This window comes from Triticum dicoccoides, chromosome 4A (genome assembly GCF_002162155.2).
Source record: "Triticum dicoccoides isolate Atlit2015 ecotype Zavitan chromosome 4A, WEW_v2.0, whole genome shotgun sequence".
NCBI lineage: Eukaryota > Viridiplantae > Streptophyta > Magnoliopsida > Poales > Poaceae > Triticum > Triticum dicoccoides.
In genome coordinates this window covers 646,971,990-646,979,899 of record NC_041386.1, presented here as the reverse complement: position 1 = coordinate 646,979,899, position 7,910 = coordinate 646,971,990, and the positions used below count along the sequence as shown (strand labels likewise).

Genomic DNA, 7,910 nt, shown 5'->3' with positions numbered 1-7,910 from the left:
ATGATCTGATTGACATGACCCATTCCATTAGCTTAGCACCCGATCATTTAGTATGTTGCTATTGCTTTCTTCATGACTTATACATGTTCCTATGACTATGAGATTATGCAACTCCCGTTTGCCGGAGGAACACTTTGGGTGCTACCAAACGTCACAACATAACTGGGTGATTATAAAGGAGCATTACAGGTGTCTCCAAAGGTAGATGTTGGGTTGGTGTATTTCGAGATTAGGATTTGTCACTCCGATTGTCGGAGAGGTATCTCTGGGCCCTCTCGGTAATGCACATCACATAAGCCTTGCAAGCATTACAACTAATATGTTAGTTGTGAGATGATGTATTACAGAACGAGTAAAGAGACTTGCCGGTAACGAGATGGAACTAGGTATTGGATACCGACGATCGAATCTCGGGCAAGTAACATACCGATGACAAAGGGAACAACGTATGTTGTTATGCGGTCTGACCGATAAAGATCTTCGTAGAATATGTAGGAGCCAATATGGGCATCCAGGTCCCGCTATTGGTTATTGACCGGAGACGTGTCTCGATCATGTCTACATTGTTCTCGAACCCGTAGGGTCCGCACGCTTAAGGTTACGATGACAGTTATATTATGAGTTTATGCATTTTGATGTACCGAAGGTTGTTCGGAGTCCCGGATGTGATCACGGACATGACGAGGAGTCTCGAAATGGTCGAGACGTAAAGATTGATATATTGGAAGCCTATGTTTGGATATCGGAAGTGTTCCGGGTGAAATCGGGATTTTACCGGAGTACCGGGAGGTTACCGGAACCCCCCGGGAGCTATATGGGCCTTAGTGGGCTTTAGTGGAAAGGAGAAAGGGGCAGCCCAAGGTGGCTGTGCACCTCCCCCCTTCCCCTAGTCCTATTAGGACTAGGAGAGGTGGCCGGCCCCCTCTCTCTCTTTCCCCCCTCCGCGAATCCTATTCCAACTAGGATTGGGGGGGGGGGAATCCTACTCCCAGAGGGAGTAGGACTCTCCTGGCGCGCCTCCTATGGCCGGCCAGCCTCCCCCCTCTAGTCCTTTATATACTGAGGTAGAGGCACCCTAGAACACACAAGTTGATCCACGTGATCTATTCCTTAGCCGTGTGCGGTGCCCCCAGCCACCATATTCCTCGATAATACTGTAGCGGAGTTTAGGCGAAGCCCTGCTGCTGTAGTGCATCAAGATCGTCACCACACCGTCGTGCTGATGGAACTCTTCCCCGACACTTTGCTGGATCGGAGTCCGGGGATCGTCATCGAGCTGAACGTGTGCTCGAACTCGGAGGTGCCGTAGTTTCGGTACTTGATCGGTTGGATCGTGAAGACGTACGACTACTTCCTCTACGTTGCGTCAACGCTTCCGCAGTCGGTCTGTGTGGGTACGTAGACAACACTCTCCCCCTCGTTGCTATGCATCACATGATCTTGCGTGTGCGTAGGAATTTTTTTGAAATTACTACGAAACCCAACAGACGCCCCATCCCACGTCCTTGACCACGCGCAAGAGAACGTGCTAACTACCTAGCTACTGCTCCGATCCAGCCGTGAATAGGCTCACGTTGCATGGATCGGTTTATTTGCTGAAACCAAACCTAAACAACTAGTTCGACATGATTACAGAATTTCCAACAAATCACCACCTAATCCCGTTGCCTAAGATCCCTTCACTTCGACAACACCAAGCCACTGACGCAGCAAACTGAATCTGACGCGTCCCAGTGCTTTGGTGAGCAGGCCAACAAGTTGTCTTTCAGTCCCAACGTGCTCGACTTGCACCTTTCCATCCTCGATGCACTCACGAATGAAATGAAAACGTATGTCAATGTGCTTACTTCGATCGTGATGCACCAAGTTCTTGCTCAGCGCGATCGCTGACTTGTTGTTGATGAACAGTTTCATCGTCATGGGGTCACTCCCGGCCAGCTCGCCGTAGAGGCGGCTCAACCAGATGCCTTGGCACGCCGCCGTCGCCGCCGCCTTGTACTCTGCTTCACAAGAGGAGAGGGCGACGACTTTCTGCTTCTGTGATGTCCATGTGATTGGGCTGCCATTGAGGAAGAACACCACCCCAGTTGTACTCTTGCGATCGTTGATGTCGCCGGCGAGGTCACTGTCGCTGTACCCCACCAGCTCGGCTTCCTCTATGGCCCTTCTGTAGCAGCATCCATAGCGAGAGGTCCCTCGGACGTAGCAGAGGATCTGCTTCACCGCCGCCCAGTGCGGCGCGCCCGGCGCCTCCATGTGCCGGCTAATGATGCCGACGCCGTGTGTGATGTCCGACCTAGTGTTGCAGAGGTAGCGTAGGCTCCCAAAAACACTCCGGTACTTGGTGACGTTGATGCCGCCGCCGGTGTCGCCCTTGGTCAGTTGCAGCCGTTGCTCCATGGGCGTGTGGCTCGGGTTGCAGTCTTTCATACCTGCCTGCTCCAGCACCTTCTCTGCATAGGTGCTTTGACACAACGTGATCACGCCCTCACACTTTTTAACCTCGATCCCCAAGCAATAACTCAGGAGACCAAGGTCGCTCATGTCGAACAGCTGGTGCATCTGCTCCTTGAAGTTCTCGATCTCCTTCTCGTCAGTGCCGGTGATCACCAGATCACCGACGTACACGCCGACAAGAAAGACGCCCGCTTCAGTTGTCCTTTGATACACGGCGTGATCCAAGGGGCTCCGTTCGAAGCCCAGGTTGGTGAGCTCGCCGTCGAGCTTGGCGTTCCAGGCGCACGGGGCCTGGCGCAGCCTGTAGAGCGCCTTGCATAGCCTGAGCACCTTGTTCTCGTTGTCGGAGTCGATGAAGCCGGGGGGCTAGTGCACGTACACTTCTTCGACCAGCTCGCCATTCAGGAACGCGGACTTGACGTCCATGTGGTGGACTTGCCACCCGGAGTGTGCGGCGAGCACGAGCAGGACGCGCACGGTCTCCATGCGCGCCACTGGAGCGAAGACCTCATCGAAGTCCACCCCCTGCCGCTGCACATATCCTTTTGCGACTAGCCTCGCCTTATGCTTCACAATGTTGCCAGCTGGATCCTTCTTGACCTTAAAAACCCACTTGAGACCGATGGCGACGTGACCAGGCGGGAGCGCGGCGAGCTCCCAGGTGCCATTGCTCCTGATCGCGTCCAGTTCATCCTCCATCGCGTGCCTCCAGCTGGGATCCCCTCTTGCCTCCTCAACGCCACCTGGTTCTTCCGCGGCTAGCAAGAAGAGGTGGTTCACCTCCACCTGCTCTTCCTCCCAAGCATCGTCGAGCTCCTGCTCGATGCTGGCCATGCGCCTATACCACAGCGCAGCGCCGGCCACCGCGTCATGCCATCCTGTGTCATGTGACGATGGCGTCACCCAGTTGTGGGAGCGCGGGCCGGCGTGCCCGGCGTTGCCTGCGGTGGGCTGTCCAGCCCTGGTCCATCGGGCGTGGCGGGCTGCGGTGTTGCGCCCAGATCGTGGTGCTCGCCGGTCGGCAGGTCATGGTACACCACCTCAAATGTGGCGCACGGCGTAGGCGTCGCATCGGCACCGCCGTTCCAGTCCCATCTCTGGTGCTCCTCGAACACCACGTCGCGCGTGACGCGCAGCTGCTTCGTCATCGGATCATACACCCGGTAGGCCTTGGCGCCGTCCTCGTAGCCGACGAAGACCATGGGCGTCGAGCGATCGGCCAACTTGTCGATGCCGGGGCCGAGGCGCTTCACATGTGCAACACATCCAAACACACGAAGATGATGTACCTTGGGCTTCCGGTTGTGCCACGCCTCATACAGGGTTCGCCCATCCAAGCTGCGTGTGGGCGCGCGGTTCAGCAGATAGACCACGGTGCGCACGGCCTCGCCCCAGAAGATCGCCGGCACGCCCATGCTCTTCAGAAGACAGCGCGCCATCTCCACCACCGTCTGGTTGTGGCGCTCGACGACGCCGTTTTGCTATGGTGTGTAAGGGGCGGTGGTGCAGTGTTTGATGTTGTGGTCGTCGCAGTACTCCCGGAACGCGGCGGAGTTGAACTCACCACCGCGATTGGAGCGAAACGCCATGAGCCTCCTGCCCGGCGTCGCCTCCGCAAGCGCCTTGATCCGCTTGAAGCGCTTGAATGCCTCATCCTTGGACTTGATCACCTCGATCCACATGAAACGGCTATGATCATCGACCATTAACAAGAAGTACCTGTTGTCGCCCGCCGTGGCTGGCTTGATCGGCCCGCACAGGTCGCTATGGACCAGTTCGAGCCCGCGCTCTGCGCGGTACTTGGACGCCTGCGGGAACGGGACGCGGTGCTGCTTCCCAAGAGCGCACCCGTCGCAGAACTCCTCGACGCGCTTGATCGTCGGCACGCCCTCTGCCATGCCCTTCTCTGCGAGAGCGCGGAGTGAGCGGAAATTGAGATGGTCGTAGCGTCCATGCCACAACCACGCCTCGTCCTGCATGACGAACAAGAGGCACACGGGCGCCGCCGTCTTCAGCTTGATGGTGTACAGCCTGTTCCTGGAGCGCGTCACCTGCGCGAGCAGCGCGCGGTCGCGGTCGAACAACTCCAGCACGCCGCCCTCGACCACCGTCTTGTAGCCGAGCTCGTCCAACTGGCCGAGGCTTACGATGTTGCTACGCAACCTCGGGATCAGGTACACGTCCGTGAGCGCGCGGTGACCCTTCTGGTGACACTCGGAGACGATAGTGCCGCGCCCGCATATGCTGACGAGCGATCCGTCCCCGAACTTGACCGTGCCCTTGATCAATTCGTCGAGCGTGGCGAACAACTCTTTGTCCCCGGTCATGTGGTTGCTCGCGCCGGTGTCGAAGTACCACACCCCGGCGCCCGCGTCCACCGGTATGACGCGCTCCTCGTTGAGGTTCACCACCTTAGTCGTGCCCGGGCTGTCTCCGCGGCTACCGCTCGGCGCCAGCGCCGCGCCTGTTGGGGCGTCATCGCGCCCTCTGTTGTCCTCCGGCGCCGCGTCGTGCACGACCTCGTCGCACACCTGAGCCAGCAAGATTGCCGGCTGGTCGTCCTCTCCTTGCGCGAGGTGGGCCTCCTCGCCGCCTTCACGCCGCTCCTGGCGCGGCTTGTAGCACTCACGGGCGAAATGCCCCCACACGCCGCAGTTGTGGCATTTGCCGTTGCGCTTCGGTGCCTTGTCGCGCCCGCCTCTGTTGCGCCCGCCGCCACGGCCACGACCACGGCCGCGGCCACGGCCACGTCCGCCGTTTCCGCCGGAGGAGTTGCCGCCCTGCTCCTTGTCCTTCAGACGGGCGTACCACTCCTCTTCAGTGAGAAGTAGGCGGCCACCGAGCCGCCGTCGCTGTTGTCCTCCTCCAGGCGATCCTCGACGACGCGCAGCCGGCCGGTGAGCTCATCCACCGACATGGTCGTGACGTCGAGCATGGTCTCGATGGCGATGGCCACCTGAGAGTACTTGGTAGGAACTACACGCAGGAACTTGCGAATAAGTTTTACCTCTTCAAGTGTGTCCCCGAGCGACCGGAGGGAACCGGCGAGCCCTGAGATGCGCATGGAGAACTCGTCCACCGTCTCGCCATCCCGAAACGAGATGGCCTCGAACTCCTTGCGGAGCTTCTGCGCGTTCGCCTCGCGGACGCGCTCAACGCCGACGCGCTGAATCTTGATGGTGTCCCACGCCATCTTCGCTGTCTCCTTGGTGGCGAGCGACGCGTGCATCTCCTCCGGCATGGAGCGCAGTATCGCCGCCAGCGCACTGCGATCCTCGCGGACCAGGGCATCCCCCGTCTCGACCGCGTCCCAGAGCATCTTCACCTGCAGGTTCACCATCATGACCACGGACCACTGGGCATAGTTGGTCCGCGTCAGCATGGGCCAGACGATGTCGCCGCCGCCGACCTCCCTGGTGCTCTCTCGGACGACCACAACGCGTCCACCATGCCGCACAGGACTCCGCCCGCGGCTCTGCGTGCGGGCGCGCTGATCCACCACCGGCATCCCTGCCGGCGCCTGTGCACCTCGTCCGCCAACCATGGCCCTCAGCCCTTGATCGGAGGCTCTGATACCACTTGTTGTAGCTAAACTACGGGCTCGATGAACTCACACACACGAGAGAGGGAGGTTTTGCGCTGCGTCCGACCTGCAGCATTTTCTGTTTCTTCTCTTATTTAACAGCTCAAGTAAACTAACAGATTGATCCTAATCTTGCGCCATGACCAGGCTAAGCGGGCGCGCCATCCCACATCCTTGACCACGCGCAAGAGAACGTGCTAACTACCTAGCTACTGCTCCGATCCAGCCGTGAACAGGCTCACGTTGCATGGACCGGTTTATTTGCTGAAACCAAACCTAAACAACTAGTGCGACAGGATTACAGAATTTCCAACATACGAGAGAGAAGAAAATTCTCCGCAAAACAAAAAAGAGAGAAGAAATTACTATGGTTTTTAGGCGTGAGATGCATACGTCCACAACACTTTTATTAGTTTGAGCTGTAGACATGTCCTAACAATGGCACACCCCTTCAATTATTTCATGGTACTAGCCTAGTAGCTAGGTTTGAATTTTCTACAGGGTACAAATCAAGCTAACGATTCCAATTGAGCATTGTGTGCATACGTGGATAACGTACGCCAGCTAGTATTACTCATCATAACTTGCCTCTGCCATGGTGGTTATGATCACGGTGGACGCCGTGAACGGCATCACATCGTTGTGGACGATGCGGAGGTGGAGCTCCTCGACCTCCGCAAGAACCCTGGAGACCAGACCTTTTCCATTTGTTTCACAGTGGATCCTTACCATGACGTTGTCCCCCGAGAGCTTTGCCTCGATCTCCGGGCTCCGGCAGCTGGTTTCCAATTGCTGGCGTCCCGGCCGCCAAGAGGAACCGTGCGGAGCTCTCGCCGACGTCTGGCGCGACAGGGCGGCACAGCTTCCTGACGAGCACCACGGTCTCAACGCTCCTGTGGTTGCCGCCGGCAGCCTCCAGGTACTTGACCCTCTCTTGGAGCTCCTTCACGAATATGGTGGCGTCGGCAAGAATCGTCCCCTTGTCCATCTGATCGATCCAAAGTAATTGAACCAAATTGATGAAGCGTTTCCTGGAGGAATATTATGAAATGTAGTAAAGATTGGGGGATTTGTCATATTCAATGACCTTCTTGAGGCCGGGAATGAGAGCGGAGAGCTCGATGAAGCTCTGGTTGATATTCTCCCGGCGCTTCCGCTCCGCCATGATGTGGTCTTGCGCGTACGGCGTGCTCTTTGTGGATGCCCTCCTTGTCGGCTGTGACACGCAGGAACGAAGCGGCGCCCCGGCGGCCAGCGTGCCCCCGCCACCGCTGCTGACCGGCTGCGGCGGCAAGACAGCGCCGAAGTTCCAGCTCATGGACAGGGCGTTGCTGGTGCCGGTGCCGGTGCTGCTAATGCCAGGGGGCGCGAACGGCCCGCCCGAGGTCGGGGACGACATGGACCAACTGCCTTGGTGCACAGCCGAATCGGGGGCTGGAGTGATGATTCCTCCACCGCCGCTGGTGTCATCGCCGGAGCTCAGAATGTTCTGTGCTTCGGTCAGCTCCGAGGAATCGCGGAGCGCCTGGAGACACGGGAAGCCGGCGCTCTTCTCGCTGCCGCCGTCGGCTCCTCCTGGATCCTGCTGCTCCAGTGTGCTCACCGCCCACTGCATGAACAGGCGAGAGTCGTCCATGTCGTCCATGAGCATCGACCGATCCGTACGTCGTTGCCACTGACCTAGCTCGTGCAACATCGAGACAGAAATGATAGAGTAGTTAAGCACACGTGACACCGCAGAACTAATCAGAACTAGTCATGCACGATAGTAATTGTTTACCTCGGCGAGTGAATCCCTAAAGATCGATTATGTTAGAACCTGGCCTCTAATCTTGGAGTTTATAACGGAGCGTTAAGGTCCTGTCACTGT

The 7,910-nt window shown here is 57.8% G+C and overlaps 1 pseudogene; it reads right to left on the bottom strand.

Annotated features, from left to right (window-relative positions):
* Nucleotides 1-6,610: 6,610 nt before the first annotated feature.
* LOC119290063 lies at nt 6,611-7,676 on the bottom strand (annotated as a pseudogene).
* Nucleotides 7,677-7,910: the final 234 nt, after the last annotated feature.